Genomic DNA, 26,841 nt, shown 5'->3' with positions numbered 1-26,841 from the left:
GAGTAAAGAATAAAGAAAATTAGTCAATTTAAAAAAAAAAAAAAGAAGTACTCCCTAATTAGATATGTAGCTAGGAAAGTCATTGGGCTTCTCTGAGTTTACTTATTAATCTATTGAAAAGTGAGATAAATTGGACTACATAAAGAACTAGGCACAATTAGAAGAGTGGAAAGTCAAATCATCAAGGGAAAGAAAAATCTGCAAGACATATATCTGACAGGGAATTTGTATTCAGAAAATAATAAAGAAGCCCTAGCAAATCAATTAGATACAGATTACCCAACAGAAAAATGAATGAAAAACTTGAACATGCCCTTGTTAAGAGGACACACAAATTGTGCTTATTTGTAGCCTGAAAAATTACTATAAAAATATATTCATTTCCTAATTCTTGTGACTATTACATTATGTTAAAAAACTGAACATTACCTTATATGATAAGAGACATGATTAAGTCAAGGAACTTGAAAGGAAAAACATCCTGGATTCCCTGCATGATTCCTATATGTGTTAGTCTGCTTCATGTTACTATAATGAAATACCCGAGAAAATGGTTATAAGGAAAAAAAGTTTATTTTGGGTCACATTTCTAGAGGTTCCATGATGGGGTGGCCCCATCGCTTTAGATCTCTGGAGAGGTACACATCATGGCAGGAGGGCATGACAGAACAAATTGCTTACGTCATGAGACAGGAAGCAAAGGAAAGATAGGAAGAGATTGGGATCCCACAGTCCCCTTTGAGAGCATACTCCCAGTGACCTAAAGACTTTCCACTAGGTCCTACCTCCTAAGTGTTCTACCACTTCCCAAGAAGTGTCATTCTGAGGACCAATCCTTTAACACACGGACCAAACCATATCATGCAATTATGTATGCTCTTATAAGGGAGAAATAGAGGAAATTTTGGTAGGGACAGACACAGAAAAGGGGACCAGAAGGCAGATAGAAAGTACCATAAGTCAAGGAATGCCAACAGCCACCAGAAGGCTGAAAGAGCTGAGAACTGATTCTCCACAGAACCTCCAGAAGGAGTACAGCCTTGCTGACACCTTGATGTCAGATTGCTGGTCTCCAGAATTGTGGGAGAATAAATTTATGCTGTTTTAAGACACCAACAGTGTGGTAATTTATCACAACAGTCATAGCAAAACTAATAAATCACCTTTGTTAATTATCAGGGACAAGTAAATTAGAAGCACAATGTAATTTCTCTATCTATCATCAGAAACTAAAAAGAAAGATAATTTTTAAAAGAAAAAGGTAATTATAGGCTGTGGAGCCTCTTGAAACCTAAATGTTACTGGTGGGTATACGTTACAACCATCTTGCTAAAACCCTTGGGGATATTTTCTAGATTTGAGTGTATGCTTTTTCTGATTTTTCACTCATAGGTGACATGCCAAAGAGAAATGCATACTTTCACCCAAAATCATGAACATTAAATGCTTATATAATTATGTTTATATTAGCTCAGCTGAAACTTAGAAACAATTCAAATATTCATCAATAATAGGATGGATTAATACTTGTTCATAATGAAAAACTATAATATGAATGAAAAACTGCACCTTTCTATAGCAACATAGGTTCATTTTACATATACAATAGTAACAAAAGTCAGACACAAGAGTATATATTATATGATTCATTTATGTAGAATTTCAGAAACAAAACTAATTTATAGTATTACAAGTCAGCATAGTAATTAATCTTTAATTAATTAACTTTTGCCTTACTGAGGACTGAACCCAGGGCCTCCCACATGATAGGTAAGCACTCTACCACTGAGCTACTCCACCAGCCTTTTGTATTACCTTTTAAAAGAGACAATGATGAGGGGCTGTGCATAAGAGGTTAGACTCTAATAAAAGATTTTTAAAAAATAAAAGGCAATGAGGTTAATAAAATCTAAATTCATTAGATTATGTTTAGTTCATTTATACATTTATTTAACAAATAAATGTACTGAGCTTCTATTATTTGCCAGAAATTCTTTTAATGCCAAGACAGTAAACAAGACAAAATTTCTGCTCTCATAGAGGTGACATTGTCATGGTTCTCACTCTAACTACTGGAATACACTGCCACAATGTTCACTCCTAGTGAACTCTAGTGGTTCATGTACAGGATTTTTCAGAATTTTGGGTCCCCTCCCACACTTAGTCTGAGTTTGGCCATGTGACCTTCTTTAGCCAATGAGACATTAGCAGGGGAATGATGCAAGATGTAAGCAGAAGCTAGAACAGTTCTTGCACTTTGGGGCTTTAGTTTTTGTAAGGCTCCCATTTGGAAACCAGCTGCTGTATTGTAAGAAACTTGAACTTGGTTACGGAATGTTAAAAGTCTACGTGGACATAATACCTGGAGAATGAGAGTCCATCTTGGATGTTTCAGCCCCAGCCAAATTCTCAGTTCAGTACAACCAAAATGAGTGACTTCAGCTATACTATACACTTAAATTAGCCTAGTCAACCCACAGACTTACAAGAAATTATCAACTGTCAATTTTTAAACCACAAAGTTTTGGGGTGGTTTGTTGTATCTGTGAGTAAATAAGGAATATAATTTTGGAGTGTGATTTGGGCTATGAAAAAAGTAAACAGAGTAATGGTGTAAAAATGATTTTGAGGGGGCTGGGGTTGTGGCTCAGAGATAGACCACCTTGCCTAGCATGGGTGAGGCACTGGGTTCGATTCTTAGCACCGCATATAAATAATTAAAATAATGTCCATTGACAACTAAAAAAAAATTTAAAAATGATTTAGAGGAAATTTCAAAGTCTGATGGAAACATATTTTGAAATCTTTAAAGTCACATGTATGTATATTACTAGGGTGTTCAATGCAGAAATTGAGGAATTACAGTTTCTATGAGGGATCAACAACAAAAGCAAAAATATCAGAACTGGAGTTAGAAGAGCTGGATTGAAGTTAACACTCTGCTTTTAACCTTTGGGCAAAGCACTGACCCATTGAAAACCTCAGTTTCCTTGTCTCTAATAGGGGGATAATCGTGCTCATCTTGTTTACTCTCCAGGATTGCTGGCGAAGTAATACTTGGTAACATAGGATAGAACACTGCAAAGTTTTGAAATGTTATTTAAATGAAAATTGTTTCTATGAAAACAGATATTTTGATCACCCATTTGCTTCCTGAGGTTTCTGCTCTGCTCACAAGATGATACATTTAAAACCAATGAAGTAAATGTTATCTGCCATAACCACAGTCTGCCTGCACATCCTACTGATAAGGTCTGTGTTACACATTAGCCTTTTTTGCTTATTTAGCATACACTGGAACTATGATTCTGCAGTTTTAAATAATCCACCAACTTGTCACTGAAAGCTGATATTCTCTATTTTGATAATGAAGAAAAATACCAATGAACAGCTTTATTAGTGTAAAAAGTCACACAATTCAAAGCCTCTATCCCATTAGGAAAAAGCTCAACATATGTCATGTCACATTAATAAATACTGCATGTTCAAAGTATACCTTACAATAACTGTAAATTCCCCTGTGGAAAAACTGATTTTCTTTTAAATTTTAATCTACTTTAAATTTTTTTTTTTTTTTGCCTATAGATCCTGATTAGTTTTTCCCTTTCCTTTCTCGTTTACCAAGAATGTTAATTTGCACAAGAAATGAATCATTCTCTAAACCAAATAGAAAAAAAGAGAAACAAAATGCAGGGGAGAAAAAAAAAAGAGAAGTAAGGAGAAATAAAAGGGGGAAAAATAACAAATTGGTCATTAAATGGCCAAAGATGCACAAGATAAAAGAGAGGGAGGCAAGACACGCATCTACTATATTAGGCTTCGGTGCAGATGTAAGTATAAAATGCTCCACAAGTCCTGTAATTGAGAAAATCTATCAAATGTCCTGACAGCTGCTCCGGCATTTCCAGAAGCGATAAAACGTGAATTTATTTCACTCCTAGAAAAAGGGGCAGTATCACCTTCTGGCGGCTTTAATGAAATGCCATAAAATTCGAGGAAAAACTGTGTTGTAAAGTCATAAAAAGGTAGTCGGAAGTGGATTGTTGGAAATGCCGCAGGAGGGGTGGATGCATCTGAGGAGTGACCAGCAGAGCAGAGGCCGCTGGGCGTGGTCCCAGCGCCGGAGGCAGGTTTGTGGGGTTCTGACCCAGCATCCTTGGCTCTGAGTGGGTGGAGTGTAGGATGAAAGGCGAAAGCGCAGCCTATGCCACCCGCCCGCCCACCCACTTTCACAAGGTAGCAAATGGCTTCATGGCTCTCTGACTTTTCACAGACCAGACCGGGACTAATAAGTGCTTTTCAGGGCTCACCAACCCTTTTTGTAGTTTGCAGAGGTGGCCTGCGTTTCTTCGTATATAAGTAATGTAGTAAATTGTGATGGATGGTCCCTGACCATAAGGTCACCTTTCCTAGCTGCAGACCTGAGTAGGAGACTCCCCTAGCTGTGGGTTCTGGGGGTGGGATTTGGAGCAATTGCAACTGGATACCCTATTCTGCTTTGGATTCTGATTATTCAGAGCAGGGCACACTCTTAGCCTCCCAATCCCTTCTGGCCTGAGTCCTCTCTCTTACTCCGTATCTGTGGGTCTGCCTCTTCTCCTGGATGGTGAGTGACTGTGAGTGCAGGGATTGCTTCCAAGTCCTTCTTTTAGGCCTTTGGGACCTTGCTTCTTGCTTTGCACATAGTAGGAACTCACTAGGTGTTTCCAAGGGGGCAATTCAATGCCTTAGGAGGCTCAGGTTGTCAGATAATGCCTTTTATTTTTCTGCCACTTTTGTGGTCAAATAATTGCCCTTGGCATCATCCTTGGAAGCCTGGGGTGTCCACCTATTTAAAGTTATTTTACAGGGAGCAGTTCATACATTTACCTTGTTTTCCAAAGTTTGATAATTTAATAGATTCATACAAAGAATTCTATTTCAAAGATAAATGAAGAGAACTTTGAACCTAACTGTCAATTTCTTTGGTCAATCTTTTTGCAAATATTATTAACCTGAGTTGTAAGCCCTGAGAACAAGGTGCCTAAAATGAGGGGCTTGTATGTGAAAAAGATAAAGACCTGCTAATAGGTAATGATACTCAAAATAGACACTCGAAATAATGTTTTAAATGGAAGCCACTGTAAGAAAAATGGACCCCTTTAGGATGTCTTAATCAAGAATGACTTTTTAAAACAAATGAAATAAAATTTAAGTGATTTTTAAGATGGTGTAAAGATGTGAAAGAATCAATAACATTAACGAAAACAAAGGAAATAAAAATGGATTGGGAAATTTGACAATGGCAATGAGTATTTTTTCCCCCTCAGTGAATTGATAACCTTGAACTGATGGCATAAAGGGAGAATTTCCACAGTACTGGTTTGACCCACACCATCAGTAAGAATGTCAATCTCTGGAAAATCTTGTGAGCACTCTTATTGAGTTATGACTGTCACTCGAGCAGTGTCTTCAATGGAATAGGATATAAATTTCCCCTAGGCAAGAGGGAGTGCTTGGAAGCCAACAAAGTTTTGTGATCATCCTTTCATTTTTCTACTCTCAAGTCCTTTGTCAGCTTCAGAACTGGGAAGTCAGCTATTAAATTAGAGATGAAATAACACCAGACTCCAGATGTGGCTGCCTCACACTCCTGACTTTATCCAGATGTGCCCAAATGGTTGCATTCATCATGATTACAGTGAAGTGGTGGGAAAGTGTCATTAGACACCCCTCCCCACCCCCTCCAGGAATCCTTAGTCCTGGCCCCTTCACATAGGGAGCTTCCCCTCCCAAGTGGAGAGTCACTGTGCAAGGGGCAGAGAGTGATGGCGAAGGCTCTTCAAAAGTCATGTAAAGGGAGGCACAAATTTTATTTTTATAGCTAATCGATCCTACTCTTGCTTCCAGTGATCTCCATGAGATCATTTAAAAAGATCTTTGCACAGCCCCATATTTAAACAGCCACCCCTCATCTTGCAGCCATCCTGTGCCTTGGGGAAGAATTTATCCCTTGCTTTCTGTTTGGGGTAAAGCATTTCACTTTTCTCCCACCTGCCTTCACCCACTTTGGGTCAGTAGAAAATTAGAATGGGCATCAGTTGGAATGGGAACTCTACTGAACAGCGGGAGGACTCTTGGATTTCAACTAGTGTTTGGAGGCCATTGAGAGGCCAATTAATTGAAGCTCATGGTGACAGTGGTGGAGCCTAGGCAGGCTGAACTAAAGTCTGATCGTAGTTTAAGAGCACTTAGTCACAGTTGTCCTGGTCCAGGCTTGAGCTGGTCTCCAGAGTGATACTGAGAGGGATGATCACTATCCCACTGATTCAAATCTTTAAATCGTCTGTTTTGCACAATTGGAGATTAGACTGCAGATAACTGAAGGGTGTGAGCCTGGCAGCTGGTGTGTGGACCTGTATAGACTGTGTGCTTTCCATCATTTCTGTGGCAGTTTGCAGTCTACATCATTGTAACTGGTTCTGTCAGGTGTGAGTGGAGCCATTGTTAGAATATGATGGGGAAGGAGTGAGCCACATCCTGTGTGTAGTTTAAGGATCATATTTATCAGGAATGATTTTATTTAGAGCCACAACATATCCTCTGAGATTTTTTGGCTCTGAGTGTGACATCTTTGCTGAATGAAATGATAACTCCCTGGATTGAATGGTCCCATGTCACATTAGTTAAAATAAAATGAACAATGACAATGGAAAAGGTCACATGTAGGTTCTAGGTGTTTTATGCTGACCAAACATGGTAGCTCATCCAGACAACATGTCATTTTTTATTAGGCACAGGTATTAGGATTATTTGAAAAGAATCTTAGAATATTCTAACATTTTAATTGATATTTCATAACTAATATAGAGGACAGATTGTTCCTGAAATGTTTTCCACTTTTCTTCTTCACCTTGATGTGTGGAGAAACTTCCATCTATGGCTCCTTCTAAAAGGCAGAGAGAGAGAAAAGTGGGGGAGGGTGGGGCGCATGCCAGGGAGGGGGATGGCAGTGAGAATCAGGCACAATTTTAGTTCGTTCGGAAGTTGAGGAGACTTATTTTTCAAATGTATTCTCTCAAATCCAGATTCGTCTAACAGATGCTCTCAGCTCCCAAGCTCCTTCCATCTGTAATTCAATTTCCCTCTAAACGTGATGCTGACATCTGTTGCAATGCAGATACATACTCAAGTACCTGCAATTTCTCTGTCAAGCTCAGTGTCATGTTGAAGACTGTGAACTTTGCAGGGGTGAGGAGCAGACACTGCTGCCACAGGGCTGCAGGCAGAAAGAAATTTAATGTCTCTTTCATGGGTCTGATGCCTCAGCATTTTTTTCTCTGACACGGAGGCTCTTGTTAAAGGTTTTCAAGGGAATGTAAAGTGTTTATTTAATAGTGCAATTAATTGTTTAGCTCCACTTCTAGAGCCACCTCAAATCAGCACACGCTAAGACATAGTAGCGAGGCAGGGATTGTGTCTTCAGATTCTTTCTGACAGGGTAGATTAGATAAATTACCATGCAATTCTCTAAAGTATCTTTAAAAAAAAAAAAAGAAGAAGAAGAAAGAAAGAAAGAAAAGCACTGCTTGTTGCATTTAAAGATGTTGATCTTTGTCCTCCCTTCTTTTTGATACCCTTCCCCCAGCATTAGCATAAAGTAAAACCATTTAAGGTGTAGATTGAGTTCAATCATTCCATCTTAATGAATTCATTAAACAAATATTTGTTGAGTCTCTGTTCTATGATGGTATTGTACCAGGTGCTGGGAATAGAAAGGTTGATAGGACATAGGCTCTGTCTTTAGGGAATTTTAGTAGGATTTTGTTTTAGAAAATGTACTGAGACTTAAACAGGCTTTAAGGGGGTGAAGGAAAACAGTTTTATGCCAAAGAAAAATTTACAAGCACTGATAAGAATGCAAATCTATTATTGGGTTAAAGAGTCTCTGCTTTACCAGGGCATGTTTTAATGCTTCATAAGGAAGTGAGAATCTTCACCATGTACCAATTAATTTCGAGCTGATGGGCATGGGGAAAATAGGATATTCCTTCTGACCCTTCTTGCCTCTCCCATGGCAGACATTCAGCTGACATCTGAAGCATGACACTTGATTATCCATGTTATTTCTTTAGTTAGCTTTGCTGAGGCTACAATAGAATCATGAAATCATCTGGACCTTTAAAAAGAGGTTTGTCACAACATTTAACCTGGACAGTGTTTCTACCAATTACCGTCATTTCAGTTCTGTACTAAAAGGGCTTAGTGGGTTGTGTGACTCTGGTGTGTGCCATTTAACTCTCACAGAGACCCAGGATGAGTATCCCTATGAGAGTCAGCCTAACTGTGGTTGTTAATAGACAACAGGATTGCAGGCTAAGGTTACAGATCTATGTGAAGGTGGTTGCGATGTTTTGAATATATGTCTCCTCCCAAACTTAGGTTGGAAATTTAAATGCCATTGTGATAGTACTGGGAAGTGAGACCTTTAAGAGATGTTTAGGTCATAGAGCTCTACTCTCATGAGTAGACTAATGCCATTATCTCAGGAGCTGCTTTTCCCTCTTGCTTTCTCTCGCTCTTTTGCCCCTTCTGAATTATGATCCCTTCTGAATTATGATGCCTTCTGCATGTTCTCATGCAGATGTTGGCACCTTGATACTGGACTTCCCAGCTTCTGGCACTGTGAGCCAACAAATATCTTTTTTTTTTTCACTTATTATTATTTTTTTAAATTGGTGCATTGTTGTTATACATAAAAGTGGAATCCATTGTGATATATTCATACATGCACAAAGCATAATTTGTTCAATTTCATCCCACTCTCCCATCTCTCCTCCCTCTTCATTATAAATTGCCCAGTGTCAGACATTCTGTTATAACAGCACAAAATGAATTGAGACCATGGGTCTGGTATAAAAGACAGATAAAAGAGAGTTTGAATTACTCGTCTCATTTGTTCAGGAAGTTTCTTCTAAAATATTGTGAGCTGTTGGTCGTGGGCTGAACCTGATATATTATATTAGGTCTGCATTGACTTAAAACTTAAAAGCTGAAATATTTCACAATAAAACAAATCTATATTCTATTTAAAAATTGAAACATCTAACAACACAGAGCTTACATGGTCTCATAGCAAGAGTGAGTTGGAGCCAAGTTCCAGTTACCTCTTTAGATGGGCCATGCATCTTTCATATAACAGCAGTTCCTGCTACTCTATAATGTCTGATACTCTGCTCCCTTCATTATTTAGTTACTGCCTGGTCCCCTGAACTACATGGATCAATTAATCAAAAAGTATTTTTAGTCAATCAGTTAACCAAAAAGATTTTACTGGGTCACTGCTCTATTTCTGTGAGCTTGATATGTACTGGAGGAGAAGCCAAACTGTTCCTGCCTGCAAGAGGAGGAGACAGTAACTTGAGATGGCTAGAGATGTGGTCTAGAAGAGAACACAAACTATCCTGAGAATTCAGAGAAAGGAATGTCCTTGAAGTTCTTAGTCACTAGCCTTCTGAATTTTACTATTTTTTTTGCTCAGGAAAAAAGGAAAAAAAAAACCCATTTCTTTTAGGAAAGGAAAGTTCTTAGGAAACTAAGGGTACAGGTTTTTAATACATCTAAATGCATAAGTCACTTGTACTCTAATCAGATTTTCAAGAAAATCTTTGTTATGCAGAAGAAGAACTCAATTCCAGGCAACAAGAATTACCTACACCTGGGAGAATATAAAAGGCAATGATGCTGAATAGGCCACAGAGATTTGGAAGGAGGATAAACAACATTGCTTCTATTCTGCAAATTGTTGGGAGCCCGCACAAAGTCTATGCGTAAAGATGATTGTAATTGTTGAGAAAGACCTGGGAAATGTTTTAAAATTCTAGGTTTAATTTAATATTGACTCTCTGGCTAGACTTGTGTACTGGGTTTGCTTTATGAGGGAAAGGCTGACATAGAAAGTAGGAAAGGTCAGTCTTATTGGTATTAAATAAGAAAGAGTTGGCTACTGTCCCTAGAAGCAAGCTCATAGCCCATTACACCACCATTTTGAAAATAAGAACTAGTCTCTAATAGCTGGACAATTTAAAGCCACTGCTATGGCTGGGGGACTCTAGTCTTTGACATGATTTGGCACATACAGGTATATGCATGAGATACCACGTTTCTCATAGTGAATGCTCATCACTGAAGACATTGAGCAACTGGAAGCATCTGTGAAGTCCTTGCTTGACCAGTTATTATGTCTCAGACACTGTGATAACTGCTCTATATGTTTTATTTCCTTTATACAGCATCCTTACGATTTAAGTCCAAGTAATACATTCTTACAGATTAAAAACAAATAAACAAAAAACCCGAACAGAGAGGTTAAGTAACTTGTCAAAGTCCCCAGGTAGCAAGAAGCACCAATGGGAGCTGGTGTCAGTGTTCATGCTGTTAACCACCAGGTTACACACATGTTTAGTGTGCCTTGGTCTTTCACTGTGTGGATTACCAGCCTCCAAACTTTTTCATTTAAGAAGCAGCTAGAAAACTTAAACACTCTGGGATATCCATGAGTTTACAGGTAGTCTCCAGCACTGAGCAAAGGACTCCAGTCATTTTCTTTGTTCCTATCACGTACTTGTAGCCATTGCTGAAGAAAATCACAAAATCAGGGTACGTGGGTTTACTACAACAATGACATATGCTTAGAAAGGGTCTCAAGAGCTGCTGAGCAATGCTTGCATTCACTTAGAGAAGAGTCCAGGACAACAGCTATTTTAGACATGCCAAGGCCTTGGGCTTGAAGTCCAACCAACTTGCTTCAGGATTAGAGAGACCTTAGCAGATGACTTGTGCTCTGATGACCTGAGAAAAGGAGGCCTATTTAGCAGAAGCTAAATTCTTTCTTGCTAGGACAATGTTGTGTGTACGTGCCATCTTTTATTTTTTCCCTCTGATCTCAGGGGAAGAAAAACTGCAGTCTTTCTTTTTGAAACCGACTCTACAGTTAGGTCCACCAATCTCTTCCTTTTTGCTCCCAAGCCCCAGTTACTTTTGGTGCTTCCTGGTCCTGGAATCTCTTTTCTCTCTGCCAATTCTTGCATGGAGGCATGAAAGTAGCATTGTCCAGACGAGGAGCTCAGCCTCTGGATCAGGCTACCTGATCACGTGCCCATGTATTGAGGGCTGCCACTTACTCATTGTGTGACCTTGGTCAATTTACTTAACTTTCCCAAGATTCCATTGAAAATGATTGTGAAGCCTAATGTGGTCAGGAGGATTAAGTGAGATACTCTTGGTTGTGGGACACTAAAGCCCTTGATCGCTGTACTTTGTTTTGATGCCAACTTTCCTCACCTCCTCCCCCTTCCAGCTTACATCAATCATTACTTCAACCACTGATGTGAATTTTAAGTTCAGTGATGTGACTCCCTGCCTAGTGTCCTATGGTCTTAACCAGCTTTCTTCCCCCACATTGAGAAGTGGGCTGCTAGATTAGAGCTAGTAAATATTTATGGTCTATACCCCACTGAATCATCCTAACTGTCTCCTGTTTCTTCCAGGTCTCCAGGAAGAGTCAATGGCTTTTGTTCCCATTTCACAGATTGTTATCTACCATGGTCCTTTAAAAAAAAACAAACGTTTCTTAGTAAACTCTGGCTACACTTTCAATTTTCTTTAAGAAGTGGAAACCTCAGTAATTCCAAAGACTAGCAGAGCGGCTCCAGAGTCAGAATACTTGGGTTTAAATCCCAGTTTGCCTTTTACTGTCTGTGTGACCTTCTGCACAACCCTTTCGGGGTTGTCCTGAAATTTACGATGAGTTACTATGAGAAAAATGCTTAAGAGAATGCCTCAGGTAGCTTACTGATTTAAGAATTGGCACTTGGTTCTTCTCTCTTGTCCTGTATCACTAGATCAAGTAAATATGTGGAATTACATGGATCTTTAAATCACGATCAGAATCAGAGGAGGCAGAGATAACTACCAACAGGCCCTAGTTAATAGATAAGGAAACATGGGATGGGTTATGGTAGTGTTAAATTCAGAATAATAAAGGGCTGGGACATTGTGTTATTGCTAGCAGCAATGACCTGGGAATCTTGATAAAGTCTAAGAATACTTCCTTGTTTGATTCACAGTCCTCCTGCCCTCCTGGCTTGATTGGTTCTGATATAACTCTGATTAGGGCAATCTGCCTCTAAAGGAAATTGGGAGCGCAAGCACACAGAGCATACTAAAGCTGAAAGGGCCCTTCGGGATCCCTCATCTCGCTCCTTAGTTTCCACAGGCGAGAAAGGCACGCTGTAATGCCTGAGAGCTGGCCTCCTCATTCAGGAAACAGCAGAGTTCTAGACCCACTGGGGAGCCCCACTTCCGGGAGTTCAGAGGTGAGGTGCAGGGACCCATGTGCTGTGTGTTGACTCATTTTGTGTGTTTCCTGTGTGGTTCTTGTGCCTTTCATCTGAGTTACTGACTCAGCTTAACCCTGCTTAGCTTGCAAGACCTTTCAGGGAAATCAGAGCACGAGATGCAGTCACTGCAAGTTGTCACACATGATTAAGTAGCTGGAGGGAGTGATTTATGTGGAAAGATTAAAATCCCTAAATATGTATGACCATGTGCTGCTCTGATTGAGTGGGGCTTCAGGTATTTGAAAACTGCCCTGTGGGATATCTGCAGACTTCCACAGGGGTAAGATGACTTTCCAGGGGCTGAAGGGCCAGGTAGGTGGCAGAAATGTGATGATATTATAACAGGGTACTACTTCCTGCTGGAGCTGAAAAAGATTCCATTCAGACAGGAAATTCTTCTGCAGCATTTATTTTGTCAGGGCACTGATTATCTTGGGAATTTTCTACGTGCGGAACTGGATGTCATGATACCATGGTTCTTGGTAGCTTTTATCCCTTTGCTTTGCAGGGTCTCCCATTCCTAGGGCTCTTTTTGCTTCCTCCTGCTGTCCCTCCAACAAAGTCCCCCCTTTTCTCCTGCTACCCCGTTATCTCCTCCACTCCCTCTTTGACCCTCTTCCACAGCTCCCTGTCAAACAGAACCTCTTGAAGCCTTGATTTTAAGTTAGGACTGTGAAGCTAGAGTTAATTGGACAAACCATTTCCTATTAAACTATCTGACAGATAATTAACTGAATCTCCAAGATAACATTGAGCAAGCCTTTGGTAGGCGCTGAGACTTTTCTTCTCTCTGTTTACATTTGATGTTATAGAATAGAGGAAAGGTGAGTGTGCCTTTCAGAAGCCTCAAATGACCCCATTGCAGGCCATGGCCAGCTGTCAACATGGCTAAGCATGGATATGGGATCAGAAACTAACTGGAGTGGTCCAGGAAGGCTTCATATTCAACAAATTCAAATATTGAATGAGTGAACAAATGGTGGTATTCATGTGCACATTCTAAAATTACAGTGGCTATGCATAAACATTCATGGATAAATGATAAACCAGAGCTTAGATAGTAGAAAATTCTGAAATAGCTGCTTTATTCAGCAACTGAAAAACATGCAACCATTTAATCACTCAGCCCAAGTAGCACAACTGCTTTTCTTTTTTTTTTTTTAAATGGGTAAATTGCAGGTGTCTCTCTTTAAAAATAATTTCCTTAAATGTGATAAGATTTATTTTTTTGGTTCATATTTGTTAGGTTATTATAGTGTTTTAAAATATCTGGCTCAGATCGCTTAAAATTCTTAAATTATACTTTAAGCAGCTATTAGCATAATGATATTATCTATTAATAGAGATTCCTACAGGAGTAAAGGTACCTGCAATTTACATGAGTCAGAAAACTTGGTCTGATTAGTAGCATCACAACAAACCCAGCATGACTATTGTAACGACTCCACTTCCCGTCACTGCAATTATCTCCTAAAACTTTTATTGGCGCATTGATTGCCATTTGCTCACTCATTCCCTTTGAGAAAGTGGAAAGATGAACGAGTGCCAGGAGTGAAATGGTGTCTCTGCAGGTCCTGTGCATGGCTTCAAAAGGAACCCTTTGCATTGGCCGGGAGAACTGTGTGATCTTTCTGTTGTGGGTTCAACAGAAACGTTAGATTCCAGATTTCCTCCAATTACTAAGAATTTCAGTGAAGATGAAAGAGACATGGCAAAATTTAAGGGAGAAAATATGGAATAAGAATGTTTACATGAAAAACATTACGCTGAACGTCTCACTCTTCCCCTCCCTCCCCAGTGCCTCATTCATATCACACAATTGAAGGGAGGTGGGGAGGGAGGGATTTTGCTTCCTCTTATCTCTTGAATCCATCCACCTCTCTCCATTGCCACTGCCAAGTCTGTAAGCCAGGCCAGGCTACTAACTGGACTTCTCTCTTGTTCATTCTGTCTCCTGTAGCCAAAGGGTCATTGTGCACATCTGCTGTGTCACTCCCCAGCTAAAAGAAAGGACTCCCCAAATCTTTATTGTTGCTAAGCATGGGTGGCTGGATAACAAAAGGCCTTGTATAACTCATAATCATACCATCCTGAAATTGATTTTTTTTTTTTTTTGGGTACCAGGGATTGAACCCATTGGTGTTAAACCACTGAGCCACATCTCCAGCCATTTTTAATTTTTATTTTGAGACAGGATATTGCTAGGTTGCTGAGGGCCTCAACTAAGTTGCTGAGGCTGGCTTTGAACTTGCAATCCTCCTGCCTCAGCCACCTGAGTCACTGGGATTACAGGAGTTTGCCACCATTCCTGGCTCTTTTATCTTTTTTATTAAGATGTATTTATTGTATGTATTAATGGGTTCCATGTGATATTTCCGTACAGGCATATGGTATTGGTCATGTCCAACTACCCTTCTCTTGCCCTCTCTCTGGCCCCACTTTCTTCCCCTTCTCTAGTAACCACTATTCTACCTTTCAGGTCAATGTTTTTAATTTCCATTTATGAAATTGCCTTTTGGTTTTTCTGTATTTGCCACCTTTCTGTAAATCCAGTGAGTGCAGAGCTGAGTTTTTCCGGTTTATTCTTAGCACTTAACATGGAGAGGCGGCAGCTTGTGATGACTATGACAGGGAGCCATTCTACCTTCCAACTTTGTTTGTTGTTGTCTTTGATTTAAGTTGAAGGCAAAGTGTTTATTTAACCCCAGCATCTATTTCTAGCCATTGTTCCCCACTTCCCCTCTTCAGATGGACTTCCTTTCTGGAAGATATCTCAGAGTGAAACCATGGATCTAATTGGATTGTTCTGAGTACAGAAAATACTTAAGATGTTCAGTCTGCTTCTCCCAAAGCCCGTCAGGAAGGAGTGGAGGCTGCTAGAGTAGAACTGTGTCCACATGTGTACACATGTGCACTCACACATATTTCTGCATAAGTGTGCCCATTTGGGTGTCTGGATGTATTTGCTGCCAAATCCTATGATGGGTTAGCTTTGGCTTCTTCCCGTCAAGCAGTTGCTGAGCTGTATTTTTTTCTTCTTCTTTTTTTTTTGTCAGAGAATGACCTATGTGTGTCAAAAAGGTATTTTTTTCAGAAAGAGAAAAGTAGCAAAATCCTAGAAGGTTACATTTAGATGTCTGATCACCAGTAACCTGGATTTTATGGCTAAAAAAGACTTTTCAGCCTTATCGAATGTGAAGACTGTATATGTGTGCATACGTGATTGGCATTGGACCAAACCAATTTCAAAGAAAGTAGCTTAGATCAAGAAAGTGAAATTGCAGAATATGAAAAAGGCAACCCAGGATATACAGTTACAGGTAGTTGCAGATATCTTCGTGGTTTTAATTTATTTTTTGTATTTGTGAAAATTCTTTTGTATATTGTATCCCCCACCCCCCTCCTTTTTCCCTTCAATCTTCCTACATCTCCAATGAGACTTCTTTGGAGAGATGCTATACAAACTTTGCTGGCTCCTTTATTTCTATCATAGACTAAATGATAATTGTAGGAATGTTCTCCTATTATTGCTTAACCCTGTGCAGTGCCATAGGCATCTGGAGCAGCTTGGCTCCCTTTGTCTAACAAATGTGTAATGCGTTTAAACAAGCCTGGTGGGTTCCTGCCAGGATGCAGACAGAGAAACAAGCAGAGTCTGAAGGATGCCTCTTTCACTTCCTCCCTACCCTTCCCAATGCTGGGTCCACATAGTCAAATGCAGAGGCTTAGCAAGCACCTAGCAAGCTGACTTCCTGATAAATCATGGAACAAATAGATGTGTCCTTTGCATTTCTTCTTGAAAACTATTCAGGCGGTGAAGTCCTGCCTTGGGTCATTGGCAAGAACTTCAGTGATTGCCTAGCCACTCAAACAATTTCTTCTTTTCTTAGTTGTCTGGGGCTTTATCTTGTATCTTGTTCCTTTAAATAAAAGAGCTGACTTGACTTGTCTGTGACCTCTGGAAATAATTTAATTCTTACAGTGGGGACAAGTAGCCAGATTGCAGCAAATGAAAATTCCTCTCTGAAACACCCCCACACTCACACGCATAGACATGTGGTTTCCTCAGTGCTCTCTGCGGCTTAGAGAGAGAGTTTGGGGGAATATTCGTGTACTATTTGTTCTTTTTATATTCCAACCATCTTAGAGATCAAAGCTATAAATCTCAACAAGAGATGTGGGGAAGCCAACCTTTGTATAATCAAGAGTGTATGTGGATTTTCGTAAGTTGTGATATCCTGTGGCAGAGAGAAGTAAGTTCATGCAGTGATCTATCCAGCCTGCACTTTTAGGGAAGTCAGAAAGAGAAAGAGACTAACATTAATTGAATGCTCAATTAGTGCAGTGCACTTGGAGGCAATTCGCATGTTTAATTCTCACAAAAAGCTGCTATACATCTATTTTACAGGTGAAGAAGATGAGGATTGGAGAGATTTTTAGTAATGTGCTTAAATTCACATGCATGATAAAAGACAGAAGCTCAGCACAGGTTTCTCCCATGTCAACCAGCACACCAATTACACAACTTTAAACAATTTGGAGGAAAATGCCTAGCAAGTAACCCTTTTACCATGGATGATGGAGAAGCCTTTCTGCTTTATCCCAGCAGGGCCTTTCTCTTGTTCCTTTGCCTGCCTGCCTTCCCTGCTTTCAAGAGTCTCATCCCTGCTCAGTACTCCAGGGGATGCTCCCTGAGTCCTGCAGGCTTCCCTTTGGAATTGTTCATGACACCAGGATAGGCACAGAATCAGGAAGGAAGCTATTGTTACAACTGGAAGGGTAAGGATGGGGCCGTGATTTCTCAAGCTCACCATTACTTTCCCATCCATTCGGAGTTGGCTGAAATATTTACATGGAGTCATCAAGCAACACGCCTTCATGGGGACCTCTCTGTAAGCAGTGAGCAAACCATAGTAGTTATCTATCTACCTGGGAGGTAAAATGTTAGGGGCTGAATTGTTACCCCCACCCCAAAATGTATATGTTGAAGTCCTAACCCTAGTACCTCAGAATGTGACTGTATTTGGCTGTTAAAGAGGTAGTTAGGGTAAAATGAGATCATAAGGGTGGACTGTAATCCAACATGACTGGTGTCCTTATTAAAAGAGGAGATTAGGACACAGACACATGCACACAGAGGAAAGATCATGGTGAGACATCTACAAACCAAGGAAAGATACCTCAGAAGAAACCAAACCTGCCAACACTTTGATCTTGGACTTCCAGCCTCTAGAACATTGGTAAAAATAAGTTTCTGTTGTTGAGGACATCTGGTTGTAGTATTTTATGACCAAGCAAACCAATTCATATAGGAAGGCACTGGCTGCTGTTGGGATCCCTGAGCAGCTTAACAATCTAGTTGGTGAGATAGATGCCATGTTTTTCTATCTCTAGATATCCATATCATTGACTATAAATTTAGAGCAGCAAGAAAGTTTTTCAGGGTTTCAATACTCCTAACTGTAAGTGCCATTGGTAGGGTTTTACAAGACTTGAAATTGAGTATGTTCTTTTTAGAACCTGATAATACCTGCTTATTGGCCTTTCATGAGGACAGATAAAGGTTATTCTTTAAAAAATAGCCAGAACTTGGCAAGGCCTTTTTTGATGTTTATTAGAGCAGCCATGGAAATAATTTTGTACCTTAGGTTCTGTGATTTATTTCCATTATGAATAAATTTGGGATTTCAAAAAAAATTGAGGCTTTCAAAAGTGGGAGTGCTATGGTCTCAGGATTATTTTGTATTAAACATTGTCTCCCTCACTGTTGGCTGCATTTCAGGGGCTGGCTGAGTTCTGCACAGTTGGCTGTGTCAGCATCAGAAATGCTGTTCAATGATAATAATTATAATAATTACATATATGAAAAGGGTGGAATCAGATTGCAATTCTGTGTGGCTGAACTTGATATCTGACTTCACTGACTCAGTTTAGGCATCTTGAAAATGAAGATAATTTTGACAAGTACCTTTTTATGTCTGAAGACTTGGAACAATCATGGTTGAATCCTGGAGTAAAGGTGCTTTGAATGCAAATTGTTATTTATATCATCAATATGTTTTACAGGTTCACATTTTGGACAGGAAGAAAATCTGTCAGTTTAAGACTGACTTCCAAATCAAATGAATTAAACATGGTAGTCAAGAAGGCTGGGAAGATCTAACTCTCTCCAGAAGCAGCTTGTCCACTGTGCTGCCCCCATGAACTAGAATTGCCAACTCTTGCTAGCAGATTTTTTTATTTGAAAGACAAGTTACATTTCTTGTTCTCAACTTAGAGCCATATATCCTAGCTTCTATCCTGCCTCTACTTATTCTTCCAAAGTTAATTCCCTATTTCAATGGGAACTTGCAAGAGAAATGGAGTAAACCATTGAACAAGGAAAAAACATCCATTTGCAAACTTCTACACTAATATAGAACCCACTTTAATGATGTGGCCACATCAATGTTTATAGCAGCTCAATTCACAATAGCTAAGCTATGGAGCTAACCTAGGTGCCCTTCAACAGATGAATGGATAAAAAAATGTGAGATACACACACACACACACACACACACACAATGGAATATTACTCAGCCATAAAGAACAAAATTATAGTATTTTTTGATAGATGGATGGAAGTGGAGGCAATCATGTTAAGTGAAATAAGCCCAAACCCTCAAATCAAAGGCCAAATGTTCTCTCTGATATGTGGATGCTGACTTGCAATGGGGAGGTAGGAAGGAATGGAGGTTCACAAGATTGGACAGGGGAACATGGGGGAAAGAGAGGGAGGATGGAATGGGAAAGATAGTAGAATGAATCAGACATAACTTTCCTATGTTCTTATATGAATATATAACCAGTGTAGCTCCACATCATATACAACCCACAAAAATGAGAAGTTGGTCTGGGGTTGTGGCTCAGTGGCAGAGCACTTGCTTAGCATTTGTGAGGCACTGGGTTTGATTCTCAGCACCACCTATAAATAAAATAAAGATCCACAGACAAGTTAAAAATATTTTTAAAAAATAGACATTATTTCTTAGCAAATATCGAGCACTTCTTTGTGCCTGATACTGATTTTAAAAAAATGGGAAGTTATACTCTATGAATGTCTGATATGTCAAAATACATTCTACTATCATGTATAACTAAAAAAGAACATATTAATTTTTTTTTTAAAAAAGAACCCATTTTGATATAATTAAGACTCTGTCTAAACAATAAACAAAGGAGGGAAGATGGAGAGAAATGTTGTTCATCTAGTGAAGCCCATGGAAACAAACAGAACCTGAGGGAAATATAAAAAATATAAAATACAACTAGCTTTTAGCTTCTAGGAGCTCTGAGTCTGTTGAGGAGAAAAGATGTTCTAACAGTTTATGAGACATGATGGAAAATTTATGGTTGTCACCAAAGCATTGCTTCCTTTCCATCTCCAGGATAGGGAGCTCTTCTTCCTGTCTCCCAGGGGGCCTGGAAGTCCATCGGCAGTTTCTTTTAGTGTCTACAGAAGGGTACCGGTGGCAGAGGGAAACCTTGACTGGGTGAGGAGAGAGCCATCTCCTGTGAGTGCCATATCTGGTAGCAAGACCCACTGTCTGGACATTTCTCTATTCAATTCATAGCTACTTCTAGAGCCACAAATAAGTCCCTAAGGCTTGGCCATGATGGACTTAGGTTCTTGGTCTTGGAGTCTTGATCTCTTTTCCTTCACTTTCCCCCCAAATGTTTCCTTCTTGTGATCTGAAAATATCTTCTCATAGATTCTTAAAATTCACCATTTATGGGCTGGGGATGTGGCTCAAGCGGTAGCGCGCTTGCCTGGCGTGCGTGCGGCCCGGGTTCGATCCTCAGCACCACATACAAAGATGTTGTGTCCGCCGAGAACTAAAAAAAAAAAAAAAAAAAAATTCACCATTTATGACACCCTTTTTTTCTGGAAAAACAGAACCATCTTTCTGTTCTAAGGGCAGTTACTTTGGTGCTTATTACTATCCCAAGACCACCAAGGTAAGTTTCTGTTACATTTTCTTGTTAAAGGGAAGAAAACAAATGAAATTTAAAAACTGAAACACAAGAATGATCAATTATCAAGTAAGCAGAGGAACATAGTCTGAGCATCAAAAAAAAAAAAGACAGTCTCATATACCTAATTCTATTGAATCACCACAGTAAAACCCATAAAATAGTAGTCGTTTTCCCATTTTATTGAACAGAAAGCTGACATAGGACTTAAACACCTGGCTTAAAGTTACACATTGAATAGAGCCAAAATTGCATCTATTTTCTGTTTCTCTGGACAGTATTCCTTCTAATGTACCACAAGGGCTCCTGGATCAAAAGAGGATGCACTTCCTGTGAATTTGAATGTCCTGGAGGAAAGTTTATGAGGATGAATTATTTGAACTGGTTCTTGACTGAATTATAGGCTTTGGCTAGACAGTGAAAGAAGGCAAGGCTATTCCTGAACTGGATAGATTAACATGACTAAAACCTCAGGCTGGGAAAGTACCAGGTGTATTTGGAAGATTGTGTGTAGAGGAAGGTTCACTCATATAATAAAATGGCACCCAGCCAATGAGAGGAGAACCATGAAGACTCCTTCTGCCATTGTTGTGATTTGGGAGTTTTAGGCACCTCAGTTAAGTGAGCAAAAACAGTGCTGACCTTCCCTCACAGGTGGGCTGGGCTTCTGTATCACCAGTGACGGGGAAGTGGCATGCTCCATTATCTGAGGCGTGATATTATATATACCAGCTATTTTTGTGCAGTTGGATTTTTGTTCCATTGAAACAGTTCTCTCAGTGTGAGCTCAATAACAAGGGGCATGATGGTGGTTTTTCTATGTTGCCAGAAACTGGGTCTGAATTTCTTCCAGTGCCTCCTGCTCTAAAGCACCTCTTATGATTAATTAACCTTTTGTGGAGTAACTAGGACATCTGTGTGGGATGAGATGTACTTTGGTCAGACTTCAGTTTTCAGTTGTTCAGCAAGAGGATAATTAATTTTAAAGAGCTGGATATGAACAGAAGATTGTTGGAGGAAATCCAAATAAAGCAAAACATCTAATTATCAATGAGCAGGATGCTTTTTTTTTATTGTTGTTGTTGTAGGAGTGAATAAAATGTTTAATTCAATATAAATAAGAGGTAGTAACAACTTAAGATGCCTAGTTTGACTGTATACTTAATGTAAAAATTTGGGATATTTGTTTTTTGGAGATAAGGTACCATGTACTAACCATAACTAGACAAATTGGAAACAGAGGTCAAGTTAGTGTCTAAAATAATTATGTATCCTCCTTTCAGATAATTGTTGTGTTGACTTTAACAAGAGTGTATCTAGAATCATCTGACCATTATTACTAGTGACAAATAACAATAAACATTTCTTGTCTAGAGGAAAAGTTTGGATTAAGATGCAAAGTAAGAGATAAAATGCAGGATGCTGAAAACAGTGCAAAATCGATTTCTTTAACATAAATGGTTACTGTGATGGAGAGGCTTTCCAAGTTGCTTTGCTTTCTGAGGTGAATCATCTCCAGTATTTGGCCCATTTCTGTATGATACCAAGCTCCCACAAAACCCATAGGCCAGAGAGTCCAGCTTGACTTCTTGACTGTAGTGATAGAGGGTGGATTAGTGGATAATGGGAGAAGTTTCCACTCTCAAACAAAATGATCCCACTTTCTTGGAACTTCTTTATAAAGCCTGCACCAGCTATTTTGATGGGTGAATATGATTCTAGTTCATGTTTAGAAATATACTTCCATTGGCATGAAGATTCATGTCCTGTCTTGCTTTTCTCTCCTGGTGCTATGAAATAGCTTTCATTCCTATTTTCTTTTTTTCTACTGTGTGGCTTTTGCTGCTTCTTGTTAGCACTAGATGTATGTCTCTTAGTTTCTACAACTTGCTATTTCTGCTATTGTTGGAAGATGATTCTCTGTGGGTCTTTTGCATTTTGTGCTCAGAGGCATTGACAGCTTATGTTCTGTATTATTTGTTCATGGGTATTTTCATAGTGAACAGCCTTAGAAGATAATGATAGTGTTACCATCCAGAGCAGAGGCATCTACATTTGCTAATTTGTATAATAAAGGTTGTTTTGGGAAAAGATAGGGCAGGTTTTTGAGAAATCCATTATAAAGGTTGTAGGTTTTCTAGGTTCAGTTTTATTCAGGTGGGATGCAAACCTATTATATGAAATGACTGTTTTTTTATTGCCTCTCTTGAGATATAGAGGGATAGAGAAAAGGAAAACTGAGGCAAATATGAAGCTGATGCTTGCTAAGTTATAGTAAGTTCTTTGTTTCTGACCCAGGTGTCTTGTGTCTTCTACTAGTTTCCATTAAAGTGGGACAAGATACGTTGCTAGCTTGCAAAGAAGGTTAGATCCCTTCACTGTTCTTCAATGGTGTGTCTTAAATTTAAACTCCCCAAGGGGATCTGACAGGGTCAGTAAGTCACCATCCAGTGTAGGGGACCTCTGTAACACTGAGCTCTTATGTCAGACAAGCCAATAGATTGCTGATTTTGGATCAGGTATTCTTTCTTGGACTACTCATTTGTGGCCACATTTCAAGGTCACTTTGTTTAAATATTGGAGCCTGTAAATGAGGAGCTCATCAAAAGGGGCTTGTGAGAGAACCTTTGAGGTTCTTAGAGGCAGACATTAACACTTGCATTTTTCATAGACTGCTTAGGGAAATTGTATTGAGAAATAGTTGTCCCTTTAACCATCATGACTACTCTGAGATTTTTGTAAGCAGAGATGTGTGTATGCCTTCTGCAAATTATCAGTTCTCTGCCTAAAATGGAAGTGTTTGGTAAGTCTTATATTTCTGAAACTGGATATGTGAGATGAATGCTGTAATAATTCTCCCTTAGCAGTTATTCCTCCACTGGAAGAGCAGTCAAGGTGTGACTCAGGTATAATTCACTGCTCTTTTCTCAGCAGCTGGCACATGGTACGTGCTCCTAAACATTTGTAGAATGAACCAATCAGTGCTGTCTTTTGCACCCCAGAATTTATCTGTTACTTCCTGATTCTTGTCACACCTTCTTAATTTCCTTGAATGGACTTTGGCTGCAAGATTTGTAGGATTAGTTACTAAAGAGTTAAAGTGACAAAAAATATTATACTACTTCTACAAACAGTGGCTACCATCTTGGGCTCCACATTGTTCAGGAATGGGTTCTCACACTGGAGACTCAGCATCATTTTCCATAGACTGGCCATATTACTTAATCAGAAGTTATAATTTTGGTTTGAATTGTTGGTCCATTATAATCCACAGCTTACATATTGTGGTAAAAGAAAAGACTAATTGGTTTTGCTGAAGTATAGGGTTATTTTCTTCAGAAAATAATCAGACTTAGAACAATGTTTCAGAATACAACTCTATCTCTTGTAAATGCAAAACAAAACAAAACGAAGAAAAATTTTAATAATTGAATGTTTCTGGATTAAAAAAAGACAGAGAAGGCCTTGTTCTGTGTATAGGTTTCCCTTCTCTCTGTTATAAGTGGAGGATTAAGAGGAGTCACACCCAAAGAGAAAGAATAGTGCAACTTTGCTAACCACAGCTAAGGCCATGTTAAAATGATGAAAAATCCTGGTGGGACCACAGGTTAATACTCCCAGCTCGCCAGGCCACATGCTTGCTGATATCAGTATTTTCTAGTACATGTGGAAAACAGTTGAAATTGGAATATCTGGGTCAGCATAATGTAATATGCACTAACTGACAAAAATCTAACCTGAACTGCCTTCCCCAGTATTCAGAGTGTACTCTTTCAGGAGCTTTGGTAAATCTAAAACGTGGACAACTTCTCATTATTATTGGACAGCAAATCCACAAGTTGCAACATGGAGGTAGATGGGTTATTATGTAATGATCTACCCTCTGGGAGTAAGGCAGAAAAGCTTCTCTTCCCAGAGTTGCATCACTTACACCACTAAAACCATCATTAATACTGCTAAATCCATGCAACTTGGAATGTCTTCCTAGAATTTCCAAGTTGCTTCACAAAGAAACTCAGATCAAGGGATTGACTTACCGGTACACTTAAAACCAAGGCCATGTGTTACTGTGGAGAGCAAAGAGCCTGCTGGAGTTTTGGACAAAAGATTCTTTGTCCTGGTCTAATTTGAATTCAAAGAAACACCTAACTAAATTCTCTATAGTTTCTCTGACTGGGTTACCCTTCAGTCTTCATTATTTCATTAATGTAAATTTAGGCACAGTTATTAAAATCCAGGCTATCTCCATTGATTAAACACTGAAAGGTGTTTAGAAGTCCTAAATACCACTTTCAGTGAAACATTCTGATGGTTAAGATTGTCAACTCATTTTCCTTTTCTAGTTAGGAAAAAAAAAAAAAACACCTATTAACTATTTCCCCATGGTATCCTTCCCATAGTAAAATTCTCAGCAAGGCTACTTAGGTGCTTGAGTTTTCCATAATGAGACTACCAACAGATGCCCATATAATGCAAATCTCTATTGACTATAGTGGATCATCTCTCTTCAAGCTTTGTAATCTGCCTCAGGAAAGCATTTTCAAAATCCTATCTTTCTGGATGGTCTGTTTCCCCTTTTGTCATTAAACAAATCCTCTTCACTGTGCTTCCACCTTCTTGCCTGTGCATTTCCGTATAGGACTATCTCCTCTCACCCTATTACAGCACTTGATTATACTTACTTTCTCTATTATTCTTTTCCCTAGTGTGTCTTTTTTTTTTAAAGCATGGATTTATTTTATCCAGCTGGTTCAAAGAATAGGAACCATATTTTCTAATTCTTTTCATGCCTCTAAATACCACTTAGCACATTGAAGATATCTAGTAAATATGCTTCACTGGTAACACCAGCTTCCTGGTCTTAGCCTCATATGAATTAGTTTGCTTTTTCTTAAAAAATTCCTTAAATTTATTTTTTTATAACTTATGTGTAAATTGTTTGGACATCACTTTCAGTCTTCTTAAAAACTCATTTTACTTGGTTATAGATATGTTGAAATTACATTTGACTAGAAAGGACTCTTGGATGTGTGGGTGATCTTACTATATGCCTTAAGTGTAACTCAACATCTTGTTAGTGGCTTTTTCATAATTTTAACTGTAGCTGGTTTATTAAAAGGTGTTAGGCTTGGCAGGGCTTAACCAAGAAACAACTTTCATTTTTCTTCCACAACTGCTCCTCATTATACTTGATCAGATTTCCCTTCTCTGCCTCCTTGGTGGCAACCTGGATAGATTTCATAGCTTTTCAGGCAATTTCCAAGTTATTGTTAACAAACAAGCTCATTTTCAAGTGTTAAATAAGATAGCACAACCTAATCTAATATAAAATTCCAATTTTTCATCAGATCGAAACTCCTTCTCCAATGTGTTCCCCATTGCTGACAGGACCTGATTCCTCAGGGCTATAGACAGGCAGTGAGATATGGTCTCCATTCTCCACTCAGCAGACTGCTCCTGGACTCATGCAGAGTGAGACTGACAAGGATGGAGGCCAGGTAAGAGTGACAGAGCTTCTAACTTGGCTGGTACTCATATAATTGGGCACCAGTGTTCTTTGTGTGGCAGGTGACCCAGTGTTTTATATGTCACAGGGGTGTGTTTTGTGGGTAATTTGGAGTCCTTCTCATTAACTACTCACACACTCAGAGGACTCTGTTCTGCACTGGATAATGTCTGTCCTGGCTAACCTCTTGTGACACTCTCCTAGTTCTTTGCTCTGGCAATATACCCCACTAAGTTCTCTTTTGCTAGGGTCTCCAAGCTATGCATGCAGAACCTTTTCACAATGGCTTCCCTGTTATATTCACATGGCCCAGGGAATCATGTCTTCTCTGCTTGCTTATTCTCCAGGGACATTTCCTATCTTGCAGGATAGCCCAGGTTCTCTGAAGAACTCTTTCTTGCCCCCTTCCCTAAGATCATTATATCATGGACTAAGATGTTACAAGTGGTATCAGATCCTCTCCTACTTGGCTGAAGGTCTTTGCATGGAGTTGAGGCAGGCACACTATCTCAATATCCTTTTCAATGGGAACAGGGACTGAAAAAACCACTTCCATAAATTCCCCTAAAGTGCTGTCTCTCTGTTATGCCAGAAGACTAAAAATGATGGGATAAAATCCCCAGGACTAATTATGACCGCTTCTTTGTCCTGCAGGGAGGGTCTTTGAAATATGGAATGTATAATTCCTGTTCTCAACTTGGTTTTTAGCCTTGGAGACATCAGAGGAAGTTTCAATAAATGCCAGTCATGGCACAGAATAATTTGTGGCACTAAAGTTCTCATGTTTCTCTCTCTTTCTTTCTTTCTTTCTTTCTCTTCTTCTTCTCCTTCTCCTTCTCCTTCTCCTTCTCCTTCTCCTTCTCCTTCTCCTTCTCCTTCTCCTTCTCCTTCTCCTTCTCTCTCTCTCTTCTCTCTCTCTCTCTCTCTCTCTCTCTATATATA

General features: G+C 39.3%; 1 long non-coding RNA gene across 1 annotated transcript in view; it reads left to right on the top strand.

Moving 5' to 3' along the window:
- The first annotated feature begins 11,818 nt into the window (after nt 1–11,818).
- Nucleotides 11,819–26,841, top strand: part of LOC125618196 — a 21,415-nt gene continuing 6,392 nt past the window's right edge. The window contains exons 1-2 of the long non-coding RNA XR_007349447.1: nt 11,819–12,356; nt 25,742–25,891. This is a non-coding gene — a long non-coding RNA (uncharacterized LOC125618196). The remainder of the gene's footprint in view (nt 12,357–25,741; nt 25,892–26,841) is intronic.

The sequence above is a fragment of the Marmota marmota genome, unplaced genomic scaffold (assembly GCF_001458135.2).
Source record: "Marmota marmota marmota unplaced genomic scaffold, marMar, whole genome shotgun sequence".
NCBI classification, from domain to species: Eukaryota; Metazoa; Chordata; class Mammalia; order Rodentia; family Sciuridae; genus Marmota; species Marmota marmota.
Note: the sequence above shows the minus strand (reverse complement) of the source record. Positions and strands in the feature narration are given on the sequence as shown.